The following is an 18181-nucleotide window of genomic DNA, read 5'->3' as shown; positions in this document are numbered from 1 at the left end:
GGCACGTTCACAACGATCGTAAAACCAGACAAAAACGTGAGCATTTCCTCGACATTTAAATATATTCGTCAACCAAATCGTATGCAGAACAACACATGGCTTATCATTTATTGATGTTTGATTGTTTGACTCACCCAAACAATTCCTCATGTTTTATTATTTGGACAATGTAAAATATTCAACCGCAAACTCGAAGTAAGAAAATCATTCAGCTGTATTTCGGGGTGACAAATAACACTCTACCATTCAAGGAATAAATCTATTTTCATAAAACGAAACCGAAAACGCTTTAGGTGATACACACAGTCATGTGACAGAAGATTGATTAAATAAAACATGATATATTCAGCAGGCAGCATAAATAAGCGAAACGAAGAAGACTGACTGTGTCAGTGACAATATCTGTAACGGTGTGATTAAAACGTAATAAACGAATAGAAAGAAAAAGGAGAAATTTCTCACTCATTCGGTTTATCTTCAATCAAAATACATGATAGTCCAGCCCCTTGTGTCAGAAAAAGTCGTCTCGCTCGCTTTAAGTTTTTCGATTTTTTTCTTTATCTCATGTGATTCAGCATGAAAAACTATGGAACTAATTTTTTTTCTGGAAAAAACCTAGAAGTTGAAGGACCCATAAGGAATGATCAGTTGATAGGAACTGACCTCTAATTACCTCAATAATAACATAAATCCAGAAAAACATGAAAAAAATTCGATAAAAATGCGAGAAATCTTTAGGTTCTAGAGTTGAAAAGACGGTGGAACATCAGGAAGGTGCTTAAGACAAATGGAATGTATATGGTGCAGTTAGTTATCACCATTTAAAACACTTCTGGTGTTAAATTGTCGAATCGAAAGTAGTTTAGTGCAAAAATAGGGTTTACTCTGACGAGTTATACAAATTTGGGTATTGAATGGCATCCACAACATCCTGAGCTAGTTTTGTGACTAGGATTCAATTCTAAAATGATGTGGACAGGCTATTCTTCAAAATTCATCAGCAAAAATTAATCATGCGTCACTATTTTGCTCAGAAATAAATACCAAAGAATGTTGGAAAATATCAGTTCTAGGAACCGTGGAAATACTGACTTATATCTCGATATCCAGGAAACGGCGTGAAGCCCGCCGGGCAGCATTCGAAAGGTACTGACTCTAGCTTTCTAAAGAACCCTCATTATTGAAATCAGTTTCGAATTGACGGTGTGAGGTGAACTCAAAGTTTATGAATTTTCCGGGTCATTTTTTGGGAAGATTCCTATATCGACGCCATTTTATTTTACAGAAAAAAAGTTGTTCCACGAAATGTTGGTATTGAATCAGGCTTTCAAGGAAAAAAAGAATTTTTCAAAAAAGTTATCGCGTTCGGTAGATATTTGACTTTTAATTTTTTTCATATAAACCGCTTTTCCGGCCGGAAAAGCGATTTTCCATTTTCCAGAAAAAAAATTAGTTCCATAGTTTTTCATGCTCAATCACATGAGATAAAGAAAAAATTCGAAAAACTTAAAGCGAGCGGATTGACACAAGGGGCTGGACTATGAAGAACCGAGTGCTGTACGTATATTATCATCGGATAATACAAAATGAAAGATAATATACCAAAACCGAAATAAAATGTATTATTTTGTGCTGATGGTGTACATATTTATAGCATAACGTTCCCATTTACTGGTTCCAGCCGACTGAAACATTGGAAGACGGTATTGCACACACACTCACAGTGTGTGTGTCTGAAAGTTATTTTCTGCTATTGGGAGTTCTATATGGAAACAAATTGGATTTATTAAGACAAAATAAACTCGGGAGGGAAGGAAGAAATAATAAAAAAAACCAAAACATAATCCACATTACCTTCAAATGGGATTCACCCAGAGATCCATAATTCTATAAATTTCACGATAATACGATCTACCATGTGCGTGTGCGTGTGTACGCTCTGGTTCTATATACTCGTATATATATATATGTTTGCGAATATTATGGTTTTGGTAGTCTTATAAGTACAACTTTTAACTAAGCGCATTCGGTTGTAATAACATTAAAGCAAGACCATTAAAATTGTTTTTTTTTTCGTATCGAAAAACCGACATCAAATTGTGTATTATACTGAGGCACAATATTGTGTGTGCTTGTGAAACATGAACGTTCTCGATTTCATGTTTGACTATATCACGAATGTTTTTCAAATTTACATAATTCGGTCGTACGAAAATGCTTTATCTAAAGTTAGCATTTAGACGGCGAACACACACTGGAACACGCATATATTAGAAAAAGTCCCTTTAATTAGTCATTAGTTTATTGTATGCTAAAATTCGTATGGGGGCGATCGACATAATACACACTGGGACCGCAAGCCCTTACTGAATATTATTCATGGGGGAACACGAACTCAAGTCTGATATCGTAATTTATGTGGCATTTTACCGATGTTGACCTGCAGGTTAAGCTAGCCAATGCGGAAATGGAACAATTTCATTTTGTTGCGGTGATGAATGAACTTTTCATAGTTCCTTTCTTAGAGAATCGTTGACACGTTTGTTTTTTACCGAGACAGGTTATTAAGCGATTCGAAGAAATTGAATCTTTCGTTGACATCAATATTCTGTTTGATTTTAAATATTAAGCGTTGACGGAATCAGTCGGAACAGTGTCTAGAATATTCCCTTGAAAATTACACTATTCTCAGGAAGTTATTAAAAGCATTCATTGCTCTAATCAGATTTTATATGGCACTGATAAGTGTCATATATGGTGCACCATGGTGCTTGATGTATGCCGACAACCTCTTATCAAGGTATTCTATTTCAGAGTAATTTCGGTAAAGAATACGGTGACACCAAAAACTGGAACCAGTACCTGATATCAACAGGCACTAATCTTCTTGAATCTTGAACTTTAAAGTGACAGACATTAACCTGTTACAGACGGAAAGCATATGACTAGTATTATAGTGTCGGGTCTACTACTTCCATTTCCACCGATCAAAGTATTTGTAAAACTCTAGCTTCTCTTCAGATATCGAATAAATCTTTTGCCTTTTACTAAAGATTTCCGTGGACAGGAGCACTCTAATGAGTCTATAATAAATTGGTTGATCTCAAATCTTGTACTTCAATTTTTTTAACATGCATCTTACTGTGCAAAGGACGCAGATATTACCTAGAGATTGTCATTATTTTTGTCGTCAAGTTATTTCTTGGTTTGTTTGATTGTGTCCGACTGTTTTCGCGAGCGATTATTGTTTTTCCCGAATGAAATTTCGACGGACGGAGACGGAGCTCATGGGCGGTGAAACGGGATGGTTACCAACATTTTTCCTCGGCAAGTTGTAAAATGGAATTCATGGAACTCATGAATTTGAGGGAAATGCCGAGAAATAAAGGCCGAATGCCAATGCGGAAACTAACAGGAGGGATATCGAACGAAGCTGTATCCAGGTCAAGCAGTGAAACTCGATGATGAACGAAGGCTCTGGTCCTGGTGTCAATGTGTTTTATAAATACGGTTTGTCCCGCGTAAAAGATACTAAACTGATACGCTCGAGACACAGTGCAGTACGGTTTGGAGAAAGCTCTGACTCCGGTTGTCGCAGATACGGTTTGTATTTCTTAACGGTTTTCGGTACGTGCGATATAACAGCTAAACCTGACTATTCAAGAAAGGTGGATCTCGCAAGGAGATCTTAAGCATAGTCACAGTCGAACTGTGCACCAGCTGAGGGTCAGTTCTTTGTGTGTTTGTCCATTTTCCACATACCTGGTTGGCCTAGCGTAATCTAGGAGGCATAGCGAATGGAATACATCGCTCGCTGGGTATTGTGAAGTCGGAGTCGGAGTCGGAGCTTGTCAGTATTTTTGTCGTCGTCATCGATAACAGATAAATAGCATGTTCGAAAGTGAATTAACCGGACTTTGGCCAAGGATGTCTTTTATGTGTCGCTTAGTATTTGCGTCTCACTGTATTGTACTTCAGCTTATAAGTTTTATATGCAGAAATGGTGGCTATACTCATTCCTACTTTATATAAATTCTCATTTCCGAATATTAGAGAGAACGCCCAACTTTTGCTATTCCCCATTCACAGTTTGTACAGTACACTGTTCTGAGTCAGTGAGTCATTGTTCTGAGATCATCATTGCAAAAACGCAGTATTAAAATCAGTTCAGAAATTGCCCGACATACTCTGCCACCCTTCAAAATTCCGGAAAATGCAATTTAAGCCAACACAGCCAATAAATGTGAAAATTACAATTTTATGAACACCATCACCGTTTCAATCCTATTTGATTGTGTACAAAATGTTTAATCTTCACATCATATGCATATTATTCGATCATAACAGCTTTGAATGTTTTGCAACGATGATGTGTACAATAATAAATTAAGCTATCAAGCGTAGAGAGCTTAACATTTAGTAAGTAAGTTACTGAAGTGGTTAGCGAAATTTGTGTATACACACAGCACAACACGTAATGGAATAAGCCTCTTAAAGAATTCAGTGTAACAATATTATTATGGAAATGCTGCCAAACAATCCACCTACCCAACATTCAGCCGTATTGAGTGCTGCTAATTAATTAAATTCTGCAAAGCTCCCGAAACTTTTCCGTTATACACAGCCAGCAAGCGTTTGATCGTTGTTGGCAAAAAAATGAAAATGTTTCTGTTTTGCATTCAAAGTGGATGTCTAACGCAAACAAACACCAAACGGTACATCTCGAATGGCGTCGACACTAAATACGAAATTAATTATGAAAAACGTTTTATCGTGCATCGTACACGACGTCCCATGTTTTATAACAATAAGTTTCTGGCGGAATTTTCAGCCCCGTACGAAGTACGAAGGGGCTTATAGGATTACGATGCCGTGTGTAATTGATGGAATTCGAAGCAGACGGTAAGGGCAAAGTGTTTGCCTATGTTCATAGATGACGAATCCGCAATAAAAATTTGGGCCGTCTGTCCGTCTGTCTGTCACGTCGATATCTTGAGTAAATCAAATCCGATTTCAAAATTTTTTTTTCCCGGAAAGATAGTCAAAATAGTGAGGCTAAGTTCGAAGATGGGCATATTCGGGTCGGCCCTTCGTGAGTTAGGGCCACCTAAGTGATTTAAGGTCTTTTGGTGATATTTATGGCAAAATAAACGATGGAAATGTAAATGACACGGCAAATGATAGGTATTGTCAATACCAATCCAGGAAAAAAAAGTGTTTTAAAATCGGGTGAGTGGACCGTGAGTTAGGGCCTTAGAAGTGAAAAGCTGCTAGGGCCCTGTGTGTATTTTACATAGAACTCAAGTAAATTTCATTCGTTTTTCGTAATTTTTGTGTCATTTGGAAGGTAATCAAAAGCCGAATAGAATGTTGTTGAAAAAAAAATTAAATTTGGGTCCTCGGACTAAGGCCGCTACTAGGGCCCTTTGTGTATTTTACATATAGCTCGAGCAAATTTCATCCGTTTTTCGTAATTTTTGTTTCATTTGGAAGGTAATCAAAGGCCGAATAGAATGTAGTTGAAAAAAAAAATAAATTTGGATCCTCGGACTGAGGCCGATACTAGGCCCTATGTGTATTTATACTCAATAAATTAAAATTTTAGGGCTATTTGAAATTTTTGTTTTATTTGAAAGGAACGTCGTACGGGGCTTCGTAATTGCGCTATGCGCAATTTCTAAGATGTACACATTCCATAATAATTTTACTTTAACTACTTTAACCGGCGCATAGGCTTACGGTCAAAGTAGGGTGACAGACGCACTAGGGTCACGTACGCAATAGATATACGGGTTTGTACGGGGCTCAGTCGCAGCAAACGCTCCGACTGTTCTGATGGCTAGTTTTTTTTTAAATATATTCGTCGTTCGCTTTATTCCATTCAATTGAGTCAGCGCAAACTTTTCTTGTTAGGTTTGGTGACGTTTAACACCGTGACGATCGCTACTGAATAGAATTTTCATACGACCAATACATGACACGCTATTCAGCCAGCCATTTTTTTTTTCTTTATTCTTATCCCATTCACACAACCACATCAATAAAACAGTAACGGAATGATGAATCTCATTGATCAAGGGCTTCCAAAGCGCAAAACAATGTGAAGAAAATCAATATAAGCATTTACCTACTGGAAAAAGACGAGCGAACGAACGAACAATTAAATTATCTTAGCCTTCCCGATAACCTTAACACTCACATTAATTTTAAAAGGTTTCCCTGCAACGAAAGTTTTCATTATCATCATAACAATATTAAAAATGCACAGCGACAAAATACAAAGGTGCTTTCAGTCTATACACTTATAAATGAGTGTTGTTTGTACTATAACTTCTTCGGTTGTTGTTTCATTTTTTTTTTAAATAGGCATTCTGTCAACAATATATAAAACATCTTAATGTGATGTGTAGTGTTAATAGCCAATTTAAAATTAAATTTTATTTTAAGAGAGGAAGAAAAAAACAACAATTTTTCAAATGTGACGATTTAGGACGTCAATACACGGTGTGTGGTGTAGGTTGCTACTACGTGTATTAGAAGTGACGTTAGATGGGATTCATTAATAAACATTTCTGTGTTGTGTATTGCGTAGATATATCAAACGGAAATGTCGCTTGACATTTTATTGTCCTTGGGATGGAAATACCAATCTTTTATTCATTTCGCTATTTCATTTAGTGGAAAATGTAACGGACAACTTTATAAAAAGGACACACAAAAATGCGATACAGGAATGTGACGAAAAGACAATTTCGTAACCGCACTCCTATTAGATTTTATAGATTCTATTATGGAGTGTGTAGAACTGAGTCGATATTTCACATAGCTAGCACCAATTTGGCAAGTTTGGGAAAGTTTATTGATTTACTTACTGGATAACCTTGCGGCAATTTATATTTACATCGAATTCTAAACATCATGTAAACACTATTTCCACTAAAAGTTAGCTAAGTTTTGACCATCAATTCGGTGTGCATTGCATAGTAACACAAACAAACATTTTAAAAAAATGTTTAATTTGGTGCTAATATTAAAACAGTGGCGTATTCATGGGGCGGGGTCTCTAAACTATAAAATGTGAAACGTGTAGGTTTGGAGAAGAGTACACATAGGTTAATACAAATCCCCTTTCATTGATTTATTATCGAGGTCCACTGCAAGTATAGTTCAGCTCTATAGGGATTTACATGTCCAACCGCACTGAAAGGAGTTAAACACTACAGGGATAACCAACATCAAACACATGCTCCACACATGATTGATAATCATCGAACATATGTACACAGACATTCTCATCATCATGAAACTCTACATGTCTTCAAAGTGTTATGTTCGTTTTAAGAAACATTTTATTGGCAAATTTTGAGTTTGAAAATTCATTGCACATTTTCGATTCAAGGTTACTGTCTCAAACGATTGAATAACAAGAACAGAATCCAGTCAAAATGGCAACATTGGCATTCGCAATCAAAATAAAACCAAAAGAAAAAAATTCCTTTCCCCGCGCCGAAACTCATCGCGCGTATCTGCATTTTAAATCGATTTGTTTTTTATTGATTTTTCTGGTTAGTCACTTTGATTGATAACCAAACGGCAGAGTTAGATTAGCATCTTGAATGCTATTAGCATTCATTAAGTTAACCGCGGTGTGAGCCTCGATTTATGGCTGTTGATAGCAGGTAAGCGAAGAGTTTCAAATTACACCGTATGTTGATAAACCGAAAGGATATCGTAGTGCGTCTACGTGCACAATATATTCAGAGAAAATTCGATAAAAGTTAATAGAATGAAACTCATTCATTCAAGCGTTTGAGTAGTTGTTATGTTCCATTCATATTATCACACATCCCATAAATGTTTCAACTTTTGCAGAGTCATTTTCAACCCGTTATCACACGGAATCACACTGACACATTTTCAAAACGACATGAAAAATTGCATGGTAAAAATTGGTGCAGCTTGTCAATTAGGGATAGTTATGATTGTTGCAGTTTCTATGCTTCGTATCGATGTGTGATGACATTTGTAGTTACGATAAAAAAAGCTACGAGTAGCGTACCATAGGGTAAGCGTACCAACACTCGGACAATAATGACTTCTCTGGTACTTATTGTTCTTTCATTCAGAAACTTTTCTGTATGAGAGAACAATTAGTGTCCGAGGACTCATTGGTACTCTTACCCTACCTGTACTAATAAAAAATTAAAAAGCGGGCAGGCATAATCTTGGCTCTCGAGATAGTATAATTCATGGTACGATATATCACTGCATTGGTCTACAACAACAATCTGCTCTGAATGATGGTCATCGATTTGCAATGGTAAATGGAAATTTCCTTTATTCGCGAGCCCATGCCAACTACTGTTACGATGCAAACCGATCAAGTTACAATTACTACGATTTTTCGTAGTTTGAATAGTCAATTTATAAAGTTGCAAAGTAATGAGGAAGTGGAAACATTTAAAACTAGCAAATGACAGCAGTTTAAATGACCTCAAAATTGTAATTCATGAACAGGTTACTTTCATTTGTTTGCTTACACAGCGAAACGCCGTTAATGCTAATGGTGAATATCCTACTAAGTGTTCGTTGGCTATTATCGTAAGAAGCTAACGTTATCTAGCTGAAAAAATTTGGTTTCTTCGAATTCCGAAAACATAACCCCCGGGTCATCGGTTTTGATTTATTTTTCAGATAATTTTGAATGTTAGCAGTGATGATCGATGTTTTCAAAACAAATCATCTGTCGCGGTTTCCTCATATTTAACCGAAAATACAAAATGTTTCTGATAAAATCAGAGTTGCAGCATTAATCTTTCGATCGCAATGCTGGTGACACTATGAAAATATGTGTGTTTATCGCATCATCATTTTAGTTTGGTTGTGCATATTTTCTCAATGTGAACGCACCGTTTTGAATTTCGTTTGGACCGTTTCGAATTTCGTTCGGACCGTTTTGAATTTCGTTCAATGATTATATATATACCCATCCTTTCAATCGTTGTCATAAAAACTTATTTGAATTTGAATAGACCGAAAGCCGAATTCAAATTGGAATTTACGTAAACAAATTTATGTTTCGTCGTCGTTGTTGATGTTGTTTTTTGTATGAATTAAAGCTGATTACGATGAACAAACACACAGTTACATTACGAAATTTCTTTTTTTTTCGTCTTTCTTCAAATCTATTGCCATTCTGCGCGACTATGCAAAATGATTACAGTTTCTTGTTGTGGTGTATTGTTGTTTGCTTTCTTACTGGCCTTTTGTTTGTATTTTAGTGTGAACGGTTTATGAGTTTTAAGTTGTAAAAACAGTGTCCATTGTACACAACAGTCAACTGCTATTTATGGTGAATGATGACCTTCCATGAGTCATTACTACATTATGTTCCATATCGTCAACAATCAAAAAAATAATAATTTACATGCATCGAACCGCACAATAAATTGTACTTGTTTTGTCAAAAATCTAATCTTGCTGACAACGTACAATAACCTATTCACTTGCGGTCTTGTGTGATGACTACTTATAGGCCAATTCCAATTTCCAATTCATATTGATCGATAGAACAGTATGCAATATGAACAATACGACACAAAGGTCACTATTCAATTGTCGATAACCATTTTCTTTTGTGTTATATTTTTGACGACAAAAGAGGCAACTTTTGTTCCTACAGTACTAGTCATCAAGTATGATTAGACGTTATGGCCGATAGCGGTTTCAAGAGATCTGAATATCCATAGTTCATTGAATTGAATCGATCCTACAGTTTTATAGGCAGACATGTCATCTACTATCGACAGCAATGACAAAAATAATTTTTGGTCAATTCAAAGATTTTTGAACGAAACAATACTGAAAGCAGACGAAGTCCCAGATTCAACATTAATCCTCGTGGTGAACTTTACGTCTGTGAAGCGTTAAGGCAACGCACTCCAATAACAGGCACAAGAACAGATTTTTTAACGGTCATTTGGCCTCTTATTTTGTATGGAACGTCCGTAACCCAGTGGCCTATACCAACATAGAAAAACTGAATTCATTTGAGAATTTAGACTACTGTGTCGTGGAAGCCTCGTATTTAATTCTGTTCTCGTGTCTGTCCATGGAGTGCGTTGGTTAAGAGCGATTAAAAGTGGATAAAACTGGAACGATTTCAGAGTGGGGTAAAATGTTGTGGAAGATGGTAGGACTTAGTACCAGCCCATTATTTAGAAATGGCTTTACGATTTAATCAAAAATAATTTTTTATCTAATCTAATCAGCTGAACGAAAGAATTAATTAATAAAGAGTCGGCTCATTGCGTGAAAACACAAAACGTTCCACTAAATTCATTCAGTTCGTTAATGTGACAAAGTTCATTTGATTCATTTCCAAAGCTTAACTAAACATTCAAAACTTACCTGATCAAAATATTTATGTGTTTTGTAGACAAACGTAAGTAGGTTAATTCAATCGAATGAAAAAAGCGACAAAGTTGATGCTACCAGTCAATGATTTTCAATATTTTGTACGAAAAGTCACTTGAAATATTTAATGTAAAGGATTGACGTTGCAATTGAAGCACAAAATCCGAATGCAATTAATGTTGCAAATTATATTTTTGATTTTGTTTGTTAAAGAAAAAAAAAACTTTTAAACTCTGCACACAGAAACGAAGAAGTTAAGGTATATACTATCAGCATTCAATTATTTACACGGTATACGTAATGTTGATCTGCGCATATTCACAAACACATGCACACATAAACATGCTCGCATTTACACTAGAGATTTTGGTTTGTTTGGAGCTTTTACCATTAAATAAATTGAATTGAAATCAAATCGTTAAAAAAAAACAATACAAAATGAAGCTTTGCCGAATTAACAACACTACTGTCATAACATGAATTGCATTTAACGTTCACACACCTTTCACTTCACTATTGGTTTGACGTCAACATGTAAGATGGATTTTTAAGTAAAAATTTTCATTTCAGTTTTGTCATTTGAATTTCTTAAAACACACACGAAAATATTGTTGAAAAACACACGGTGTGTTATATACCTACTTCACCATTCACCGAATGATTAGCAAACGTAATCGATTTTCCACATAATCGGGATCGATCATTCAAATATTGTAGCAACCGATTGAATATTGTCACGTCAATGAAATTTCAACAACAACAAAAAAACACAAAATTTCACTCGCAATGTTCGAAAAATTAAATTGAAATGTTTATTGAACTGCACAATATCGAACCGAAAATAAATATACTTTGCACTTTGAATGATTACACTCGACTGAATCTTGAAGACTTTTTTTTAGTATAAAGTATTCTATTCGTACGATTCGTATACGCTGTGTGAAAATGAAAAATGTAAATATTACACACATACCACTGCATTGTATACGGAACAAACAAGTTTCTGTTGAGTATTATGTGTACTCTGATACTTAAGTGGAATATTTTTATGCATGAAATTGCATATTGGGTACGCAACGTAAAGTACAATTCATTTACTTAATGGATATAATATTAGTTCGCTCGTCTACTGGTATCTGTGCATAATACGGTGAGGTAGTCGATTTCGATTGTTTTAACTAATTTAATTAATTTAATTAATTAATTAATTGAAATCTTAAAAATTATTTTGAAGAAATTGATTTAATGACGATGCACTGCACTTGCTATTTAATTTATTGCTAAATGAAGAGTTAACTAACCTGTTACAGAAGGCTCGACAGAAGGCTCGACAGAAGGCTCGACAGAAGGCTCGACAGAAGGCTGTCATCGGTTATCGAATACGACAGCAATAATAAACGACAAGCTCTGACTACTTAGGCTTTATATAGCAAAAAGTATGTTTAAAACAAATGAAGTAAAAGATTTCTGAAATCAGTCTCTGAAAATCTTCGATCATATGAAGTAATAGTTTGAATAACTGTTAATATGCTTGTCGTCTGTGAAAGGCTAATATGTTCGGGAAGGTAACAAAACGGCAGGTAGTAATAGTCGCATTTTATCCATCTAACCTATGAAATGACCTTTGCTGTAAATAGGCGACTTCGCTGAACGGAACGCACTCACTAGTCACTAGCCGTGGGGTAAACAACCATTTGACTGAGTGAGTGCGAGGCAACTGAGATATATCAAAATATGTGTCATGCTGTTTATTTGCACTCACGTAGTCAAATGGTTGTTTACCCCACGGCTAGTGAGTGAGTTCCATTCGGCGAAGTAGCCTATTTACATAATTTACAGTAACAGTGTTATAGGAAAGCTAGAACAATTGTCACAGGCGCCACATCCTCAGGACAATAGTATTGAACGCTGCGATTCAATTCTCTGTTTGGGGTGCGAAATCGTTGTGGGTGAACAGATAATATATGTATGGTCAGAACCTACCTCGATCCGAGTCGCTATAATGTATTATAGCAATTTTTCTAAAACCTACTGAAGCACTAAACACTATTTAGGAATTCGCGCCGTAAGTGCGGCCGAAATTCAAAATGGAAAGCGCGGAGGTCTTTTTAACGTAAATCATTTTCATACAGGGAAGCGTTGAAATGTATTTTTTGGTTCACTTTTTCATCGAACCGTTCACTTAAAATTCAAATTTTAGGCGCACTTACGGCGAGAATATAGCTACGAACTGTAATGCACTTGAAACTTGATATCGCTACTATAGTCGAGATGCCAGGGTTTGATGGATTACTGTAACAAAGTATGGTGCAACATACTGTAAGCAAACGTTTTTCAAGTTGTCATTCCCAGGTTCTCGGGTAGATACGAAATTGTTATTTGGTTACAGTTGAAAAATAAGGTAGAATTACTTTGTAACGTTTGAGTTACATCAGTATTACATAAAGCGCCATCTTCCCAGGGTGTGTAAACAGTATAGTAACCATAACCATAACAGAGATTTTTTCTACTAACAAAACCCCAACCCAATCGGAAATCTGATGGAAAATTGCTTTCCATCTGCTATCCGGTGAGACGATATAAATAAGCTGAAAATTCTGACGTCATAAGTGCGGCAAAAATTTTAATATTTACTGACAGTTGAACAAAATACCGCTGACGCAATACTCTCTCTAGCGAGAGGATATTGGCTGACGACATATAATAAATGTAAAAAACTAGGCGTTAAAATGACCTGCTATGCGGTATGTTTTGAAATAGAAGCGTGAAGAGCTAGATAGCTAAATGTTAAAATTAGCGAAGTAAAAGATTTCATGTGTTGTATGACGCACTGCGCATCCTTAGTTCCTATTTTTCTAGGTGACTCACACAACATAAAGCAACATAATAAATGCTCTAATTCAATAGACTAATCCAATAAACGACCATTCTGAACAGCCCACCACCTTCAATAAATTGATGAAAGCGATGCCTATTTTTAATATCCATAAAATTCGCGACATATTCGAACAATGTAGGCATAGTAACAGATAATAATATCAGTTAAGCACTATATCATATGAGCACTAATGCACGTGAACCACGTTGATTGTGTCGTTCTACATCGGATCGGAATATTTTTTGGTGAAAAAAGAGGATATTGTCGGACGGCTTTTTGTTTTAAAAAAGCACAAAAGAATTTCCCAACAAAAAGCAACTTTTTATTTGAAATTTTATCGAAAAGTTTCGTTCGGAATGAGTTTTCATTTCTATATACAACATTCGCATGGTGGTGCATGCAATTGCCAACCAAACATTGTGTATTAAAAGATAAATCTAAAACAGCTATAAATACTTCACATGTGGTATGAACCGTGTTCTATCCCACATTGTATGTATCCCAAACATATATAATATACCCTAAACGACACGACACGACGTATAACATTCTAAGCTCTTTATTTTGCGAAATTTAATTTTGAAAGATTTATTCGGGGATTTGCTCTATTGAATTCATGATTTTGACTTTTTTAATCTTATTTGCTAAGGGATTTCATACTTCTACAGCGTCTTTGTGAACTGAATTCGGTGTAAATAACATTAAATTGGTCGAAACATTTGACGAAAAATTTGTTCGATCTCAACACAGATATTGGTTCAATAAAGATACGATGAAAATTGATATGCTTTTTGTGTTACCCATATGGTGTGTGTATGGGATTACGATGTCTGGCGGCATTTCAGTATTTACCACGGAAAAAAGCGTGTGCCAATCAATTCCATTGAATTAATAAAATTTGTTGTGTCTGCGATTCGAAATCGAACCGACAATATGAAAGCAATGTGGCTGAAGCTCTCAGTTATTATAAAAAAATATTAAAGGAGCAAAAATGCTTCGCTCCAAATCCATGGATAATTCACACACAATTTCCAATCTGTGCAGAAATCTTCATAAGCAATTTCACTTCATTCTTTTCCTCTTGCCATTCTCATTCAACAAAAATTTTATAAATGGGGTGATAAGCACAATGAACCAGACTAGATAATAGACAATGAAGGTATTTTATGTACCGATCCGACCCGAATGAATACGGCGACCTAATAGGTTTTCTTTCGCGAGATTAAAGTATTTTGGTTATCACGATGAAAGAGTATAATTGGACAAAAAATTTCCAGGGCTGAAAAGCGACAACCTATTTATCCGCTACATTTAACCCCTCGGATGTGCTGTATTCTATGCGCAATTTTAAGAAATTCTCTAATAATCCTGGTTCTGTCCGAACATACGAATTCCTCGAAAAATGTTTTGTTCGGCAGAAGAGCATACGAAAAAACCTCGAAATTCGAAAATCTGCCAAACGAAACATTTTGTATTTCCTTTTCCATATAAAATGTTGTAATGTGATTCGTGTTAAAACCATATGCTGTAGCTGTATCCTCGTCATCAAAGTGCTTTCCTCTGCAAATACCGAGTGAAACCCACACACCATTTCCTTGAAAAACAAATTAAAACTAAAATGCTATTTTCATTGCAACAGAATTCCCATGAAAGTTACTTTCGTTGCGACTTACACAGCCATACACAGACATTCAGTTTTTGTTAGGTATTTACCCACCCACAAATGCAACTTTTTGATGCATCGTTGAGCGAAATAGGATTAAACGGAAGAAAAAAAACAACAACAACAGCACACAATGGAAGTCTTCTCTGTCCATCGTTATGGTGCATGAAATATTCATCTAAACTCTCATGGAAATGTCGGATTTTCTTTTTTGTAAAATTCAAACACTTTTAAGTAACAAAGAATAGAAAAATCGTTTCGTGTTTCGTGTTTAGCTTATTTTTTCTTGCTACAAAGGGATGCACTTGTATATTAAAAGAAACTTTGTGAAAACATTTACTTAACGTCTGGAGAAAACATTTTCTATTATAACTTGGTGTGGGTGAAAGTCCATGACCATGGATACGAAAGTAATACATTTATCTGCACGCTGCAGTCCGATGATAAGAAACACGAGTAAGACAGTAAAGCATTGCAACAGTTTTAGAAAGGATCAAAGAAAAATCAATTTGTTTTCTCGCTTTAAGATTTATGGAAAAAAAAGGCAAGAGAAGTCCATCCACACGATAAGGAACCGAAAAGCTAAATAGAATTTATTTGTAACAGAACGTTTGTTGAATAAGAAAAATTTGTTAATCTGTCGAACAACTACAGTTATTTGTTTACAGGGGGAGAAAATAGGAGATTCGAACAAGAACAATTTCGCGCGAGTTAGAATTTTCGAAAACATAATCAAAGTGACAGTGCAAGTGAGAAAAGTTCTATTTTCTCCACACGGGAGAGAAAGTGCAACATATACACAAGAAAAAATTGAAAAATCCCAACCCAAGAGTAATTATACCTAAAATTTCGAATATGTAAAATATGTGGTCCCAACATGAAATACGAAAGGTTTGTTGGTATGTGTTTGCCCTCTTAATTAAGAGGCAAATTGAACAATCAAAAGTGTGAACGCGAAGAATTGGTGTGAGCTCGTATACGAAATGTACAAATTGATGTTGGGACCACATTATATCGTACGAATAACCAGTCTACATATAATTAGTCTAAGGTTCCAACGCAGTGCAAACCAAGCAACGAGAAAATTGTCATTTTCTTCCCTCCGCTGAAACTTCGGGAGCTTTATTTTTGAAAAAAGATGGAAATTGCATTTTTTCTGGTGACTTGACTTGACAAAAAACACCCTCGAAATACATTTCCAACTTTTTTTTTCTCGTTGAACATATAACTATTAATGTTGGCATAGTGTCACCGCTTTCCGCAAAATAAAAGCGCAATAGTTTTTTGTTCAACGAGAGAAGAAAAGTTGGAAATTGCATTTTGAGTGTGGCCACAAGGATTTCAACAAAAACGAGCCATCAGAACAGTCGGAGCGTTTGCTGCGACTGAGCCCCGTACAAACCCGTATATCTATTGCGTACGTAACCCTAGTGCGTCTGTCACCCTACTTTGACCGTAAGCCTATTGCGCCGGTTAATGTAGTTAAAGTAAAATTATTATGTAATGTGTACATCTTACAAATTGCGCATAGCGCAATTACGAAGCCCCGTACGACGTTCCTTTCAAATGAAACAAAAATTTCAAATCGCCCTAAAATTTTATTTTTTGAAGGGCCTAGTATCGGCCTCAGTCCGAGGACCCAAATTTAAAATTTTTTTCAACTACATTCTATTCGGCCTTTGCTTACCTTCCAAATGAAACAAAAATTACGAAAAACTGATGAAATTTGCTCGAGTTATATGTAAAATACACATAGGGCCCTAGTATCGGCCTCAGTCCGAGGACCCAAATTTAAAATTTTTTTCAACTACATTCTATTCGGCCTTTGATTACCTTCCAAATGAAACAAAATTTACGAAAAACGGATGAAATTTGCTCGAGTTATATTGAAAATACACATAGGGCCCTAGTATCGGCCTCAGTCCGAGGACCCAAATTTAATTTTTTTTTCAACTACATTCTATTCGGCCTTTGATTACCTTCCAAATGAAACAAAAATTACCAAAAACGGATGAAATTTGCTCGAGTTATATGTAAAATACACATAGGGCCCTAGTAGTGGCCTTAGTCCAAGGACCCAAATTTAATTTTTTTTTCAACAACATTCTATTCGGCCTTTGATTACCTTCCAAATGAAACAAAAATTGCGAAAAACTGATGAAATTTGCTCGAGTTATATGTAAAATACACATAGGGCCCTAGTAGTGGCCTTAGTCCAAGGACCCAAATTTAATTTTTTTTCAACAACATTCTATTCGGCATTCGATTACCTTCCAAATCAAACAAAAATTACGAAAAACGAATGAAATTTACTCGAGTTCTATGTAAAATATACATAGGGCCCTAGTAGCATTTCACTTCTAAGGCCCTAACTCACGGTCCACTCACCTGATTTAAAAAAACTTTTTTTTTCCTGGATTGGTATTGACAATACCTATCATTTGCCGTGTCATTTACATTTCCATCGTTTATTTTGCCATAAATATCACCAAAAGACCTTAAATCACTTAGGTGGCCCTAACTCACGAAGGGCCGACCCGAATATGCCCATCTTCGAACTTAGCCTCACTATTTCGACTATCTTTCAGGGAAAAAAAATTTTTTGAAATCGGATTTGATTTACTCAAGATATCGACGTGACAGACGGACAGACGGACAGACGGACAGACAAAATTTTTATTGCAGATTCGTCATCTATGAACATAGGCAAACACTTTGCCCTTACCGTCTGCTTCGAATTCCATCAATTACACACGGCATCGTAATCCTATAAGCCCCTTTGTACTTCGTACGGGGCTAAAAATTAATTTCTACCTTTTTTCCTGAGGTAAACAACTATTCACACAAAAAGGCTTCCTATGTTTCAACAGAGTGGAGAAAATGACTATTTTTTCGCCTACGTTGTAAAAAATTTGTTCTAGTGCAGTGTGTTGCTAGTTCATAATTTGTATCGAGGTGACAGTATCCGGGGGCGTCGGCACGTCACTTTACACATCGTGATGGAAACTATCCATGTAATATACAAGACCTTGAACTTTAAAGTGTGTATAGTCATATAGTTTAGTGTGTGATTAACGATTGCTCCAGTAAACGATAAGGGGTATTGGTTTAAAGTTATGAATCTTCTCATTAGAACGAATTTTCCTTCACGTGAGCAAACTCTCAACTACATATTAAGGTGTCTCTGCCCTATGAAATCTACTACTGCCGACGTTAACTCTAGT

At 35.8% G+C, this 18181-nt stretch overlaps 1 protein-coding gene and 1 non-coding gene across 3 annotated transcripts in view; one reads left to right on the top strand and one right to left on the bottom strand.

Moving 5' to 3' along the window:
* LOC119074128 overlaps positions 1-18181 on the bottom strand; it is a 75946-nt gene that overhangs the window by 56895 nt on the left and 870 nt on the right. The window contains exon 1 of one of the 2 annotated variants that reach the window (XM_037180111.1): positions 10411-11295. The exons of the other annotated variant lie outside the window; for it this stretch is intronic. The gene's annotated coding sequence lies outside the window, so the exon portion shown is untranslated. Of the gene's footprint in view, positions 1-10410; positions 11296-18181 lie in introns of those variants that run through there. 2 annotated transcript variants of the gene reach the window in all.
* LOC119074168 lies at positions 3002-3122 on the top strand. Its single transcript, XR_005087149.1, has one exon. It is a non-coding gene; the product is annotated as a U5 spliceosomal RNA (small nuclear RNA).

Source organism: Bradysia coprophila, unplaced genomic scaffold, assembly GCF_014529535.1.
Source record: "Bradysia coprophila strain Holo2 unplaced genomic scaffold, BU_Bcop_v1 contig_138, whole genome shotgun sequence".
NCBI lineage: Eukaryota > Metazoa > Arthropoda > Insecta > Diptera > Sciaridae > Bradysia > Bradysia coprophila.
Note: the sequence above shows the minus strand (reverse complement) of the source record. Positions and strands in the feature narration are given on the sequence as shown.